The sequence below is a fragment of the Canis lupus genome, chromosome 24, assembly GCF_011100685.1.
Source record: "Canis lupus familiaris isolate Mischka breed German Shepherd chromosome 24, alternate assembly UU_Cfam_GSD_1.0, whole genome shotgun sequence".
In the NCBI taxonomy this organism is placed as follows: Eukaryota; Metazoa; Chordata; class Mammalia; order Carnivora; family Canidae; genus Canis; species Canis lupus.
The window spans coordinates 27608600-27613395 of record NC_049245.1 but is presented as its reverse complement, the minus strand read 5'-3'; positions in this window follow the sequence as shown (position 1 = coordinate 27613395).

The following is a 4796-nucleotide window of genomic DNA, read 5'->3' as shown; positions in this document are numbered from 1 at the left end:
GCTCCGTGCTAGACACTTCACATGCACTCACCTCGTTGCATCCTCATAGCAGAGAAGGCAGGAACTGTTGCTGCATCCATCTTGCAGAAAAGGAAGCTGAGGCTCAGAGAGTTTAAGTAACTTCCCTGGAGCCCCACACAGCTGGTAAGCAGGGAAGCTAGACTTTGAGATTTAGACTGACCTTCCACCACTGATGCTTTGAAACCGTGTTCGGGTGATCTTTTGGTGCTTGGGTTCACAAACAGGGGCGTGTACCTGGGGCCTTGAAGAAACAGGATATCTGGAGAGATAGGTGACATTAACCCATGACAGAGACCTCAGAGCTACACATGAGCAAAGCATGAGTTCAGGCAGACTTTGTAAAACTGACTTTTTCCACAAGTTATCTGCGTGCAACTGGCTGAGTTGCTTAACCCACTGTGTTAACGGGACCTGAGTGTTGCCCTAGACTCAAAATGGTCTTTCTGCCTCTGTGATCTATCAGACACTCAGCATGTGAAAAGTGCTCAACTGTACTTGTAAGAAAGCTGAGCTAAAAACAAGATACAATTAGCATAGACTAAAAAGAACGAAGTTGTCCAGTCAAGAAGGTCAATATATAAAACCAAACTCGAGCCCACCCAGTGAGGCTATAATTAGAAATAAAGAAAAGAGAGAAAATTATACTATTATAAACTCATTATATAAGTTCAATTTAAAGCATGCGTCTATATAATTTTGATGGACAAAAATGTTGGGGATATAACACACTTGAGTGTGTGTGACATCTTACTAGTGTCTCAATACTCAAAAAATATAGGGGCGCCTGGGTGGCTCAGTGGTTGATCATCTGCCTTCAGCTCAGGGCGTGATCCCGGGATCCTGGGATCAAGTCCCACTTCTGGCTCCCCCACAGGGAGCCTGCTTCTCCCTCTGCCTATGTCTCTGCCTCTCTTTCTGTGTCTCTCATGAATAAATAAATAACATATTTTTTAAAAAATAAAAAAATTAAAGTATTAAAAATACTCAAAAATATAATAACGATCAAATTCAAATAAAATATGTACAGAACTCTGGAGTTTGAAAAACTGCTGGAAGTAAGGATGTTGTTTCTGTTTTGTTTTAAATAATAAAGGGAAGGCAACACAATTCCTTTGTTCATTGATTGATAAATATTGAGCATGGCTGAGGGGATGAGGCTGTCTTATAGTGAATTCAGTGCTAAAAGCCTCAGGATCACAAGGAACAAAGAGATGAAGGGAGGAGAGGGAAAGGGAGGGAAGGAGAACAGCCCTAATAGGTAGGTAGGTAGATAGGTGCATGGATGGATGGATGGATAGATAGATAGATAAATGATAGATATGTCTCTGGCTTTTTACAACTGTCTCTCAAAAAGAGCACATGTCCTGAGGTCCTGAGTGATTTTTGCCTGGGATGGGACACAGCACCCAACTCACAGGAGCTCAGTGAATACACTGTATGAATGAAATGAGCTCCCTGAGCTCCCCCTCTTCTCCCTGAGCCTAGAAGTTGTTCTCACACCAAGGAGTTCTGTGGGCTCCGTTATCCTAGGACTAGGATCCCCTATTCCCTAAATCTGCTCTCCACATCAGTCTCTGGGTCATGGGGTGAAATGAGTAAGGCAATGGGGCTCCCTGGCCGTAGGTGTGTTCTGAGCTAGAAATCTTTGGAGGGCAATTGGGCAGGATCCATTAAGATTCTAACTGTTTCTTTGAAACCTACAGTTATACTTCCAGGAATGAGTTTTACCCACACAAATCTAAATGTCCATTAGCCAGGGACCAGTTCAAATGAGCCAAAGGACAAAGGACAGCCATACGGTTGGATTCTGGGGAGCTATTATAAATGAGTTAATTTTGATATTACTCACCTATAAAGTTGTCCATAACATTAATTAAAGTATAAAAGGAAGCCTAGAAGCACATGGGCCGCATGATCCTATTTGTGTAGAAGCAAACACACAGAGGTTTGTATATGTATATATATACCAAGGAATGTGTAACATTCTTAAATGTTAACAGTAGTACATTCTGGAGAATAGGCATATACACGTCTATACTGTCTGAATTTCTATAATAACACTATAACATGCCATAATTATAGTTGGGGAGAAATGGCTTTTTAAAAATTCTAGTCTGGCTGTCAGAGGCATGCTGACTAGGAAAGAGGGGTGACATAGTTCTCAACCGAGGTGACCAAACAGTCACAAGGACCCAGCTGAGATTTTGTAGCTTAAGGTCCTGAATCCTGAGACACGAGGGTGGCTCAGAGGTTTAGTGCCTGCCTTCTGCCGAGGGCATGATCCCAGGATCCCGGATTGAGTCCCACGTCGGGCTCCCTGCATGGAGCCTGCTTCTCCCTCTGCCTGTCTCTGCCTCTCTCTCTCTCTGTGTGTGTGTCTCTCATGAATAAATAAATAAATAAAATCTTAAAAAAAAAAAAGTCCTGAATCCTGAACCCCAAATAAACCTTTGGGTCCCTAATACTCCCTAATACTCTCTGCATTCAGAGGAAGGGAAAACAGCACATATGGGGTGTGTATATGAATATATTAGAGCATGAATGAGTGCATGAATAAATCAGTGAACCATAAGGTGGATGGGTAGAAAAACAAATGAGTGGAGGAGTAAATAAATGCTTGGAATGAGTAAACAAGTTAATACCTGAATAAATGAACTTCTGATTTGTAACAAAAAAATCTAACTTGTTGTCATCTCACTTAGGAGTAGGAAACCCTGGAAAGAAAGCGGGGAGGAGGAGAGGGTATCCTGCATCTGGAGAAGCTGCACTTTCAAGCTTCTTTAAGGAAGTACCACCTCTCAACTTCCTGGAGAGCCACGTGTACTCAGAGTAGGGCAGCGCTCCGCACTCTGGGCAACATTCCTCAGCCCCAGCTGGGCCTGGTCCCAGCGCTGGGGTATCTGTCAGGTGGATAGGTGACAGTGGAATGACTTAGATCCTGGCAGCCTGCCAGCACCTCCCGGGGGAGCCTGTGATCCAGCCCACCCACTCACTATTGTTGAGAGGTGTTCCCACCCCTCAGACCCAGAAAGCTTCCCAGGGCTTTGTGCCCTGTGTGCATTTCCTCCCTGCCTTTCTCCCCCTCTGAGCATCTCCTGCTCCCCTCCAAACAGGTGTCCCACCCACTGTGGTAGATGGAGCCACACAGGCCTGGGGTTGATCCTCAGCTCTGCCACTTAGGCTGTCTGACTTCAGGTAAGTGCTTTAACTTCTCTGAGTCACAGCTTCCACATCATTTAAATGAAAATCATGCTTGTCTCCAGGGGCGGCTGTGAGGATTCAGGGGGATAAAACAAGTCAAGGACCCAAATTGTGCCTGGGTGCATGATGTACACCAAGCACCTTATTTCCAGGTGCTCAACTTTTTTCTTCTGGCAGCAGGTTATGGAACATTTATAAAGTGTCAGCCAGGCACTGTGCTGAAAGCTCCACATGCATGGCCACATTCAATCCTCACAGAAGAGGGTGCTAGAAATTATTGTGTGCCGTTAAAACATATACATGAAAGTCCTAACCCCCAGGATCTCAGAATACGAACTTTTCTGGAAATAGGGTATCGACAGAGGTAATCAAGTTAAAATGCAGTCATAAGAGTGGGCCCTCACAAATGAGATGTCCCTATAGACAGGGGCAATTTGGACAGAGAGACAGACATACACGGAGGGAAGACAATGGGAAGACACGCAGGGAGAAAGCTGTATGAAGAGGGAGGCAGGGCTGGAGGGACACAGCCAGAGGCCAAGGAACATCTGGAGCTGCTAGAAGCTGGATCATTCCCACAGGTTCAGAGGGGGCACATCCTGCCAGTGCCTTCTGGACTCCTGGCCTCCAGGCAGTGGAGCAATAAATTTCTGTTGTTCTAAGCCATCCAGTTCGTGATGCTCTGTTGTGGCAGCCACATGAAACTAATACAGGGAGGATTGGCCTCACTTTGCCAAGGACGACACTGAGGCTGCTGGGGGTGGGGAGGGAGGGGCTTGCACTCAGGTTCTAGAGCCTCTGGTTAGAGGTGGAAAATAAGGGCACGCCTGGGAGTTGTGTCATGACAAGAGGTCCAAAGAGAGAGACATTGTCCACTCACTGATTTGAGTTTACTCGTGTTTCTTATGAACATCAACAACACCACCTTCAGCTGCATCATCCAGGACATGGATCTTGAGAAATACCTCTCAGTTAGCAGTCAGAAAAATGAGCCATTTCCAGGCTGTGTGACTTTGGGTCAATTACTTAACCTCTATGAGCCTCCATTTCCACATCTGACTATGGAATGATGACCCACCTCATGGGGTTGTTGTGAAGATCAAATAAGACAAGTCATGGGAAGTGCTTGGCACTGGGGCAGGTGCACAGCAGCAGGCACTCAGCCACGGCTGCTGTAATAGGGATGATGTCTCTTGGGGAGCTCAGTACTAGAAGATCACAGGCTGTGTTTACCACACTCACACACACACACACACACACACACAACCTGCCTTATAGAACAAAATGTTAAAAGGGGGCCTTAATCCATATCCCTCAGAGGCCCTGGGTATCAGCCTCCCACCCAGAGCAGGGAGGGCATCTCCCCACAGTTCCCACCAACTGCCATGCAGAGCTGCTCACCTGCCAGGAGCCCCAGGCAGCTGTCTCCCTTGCCTTCTGCTGCAGGTGCTCCCAGGCACCTGTCCAGATGCCCTCCCTGCAGTGCCAGGCAGTGCCCATTCTTCCTCAGGGTCTGATCTTCCTGCAGGAGGCTCCCCTGGCTCCCCCAGAGTGGCTGGGGGCAGGAGGGTGAA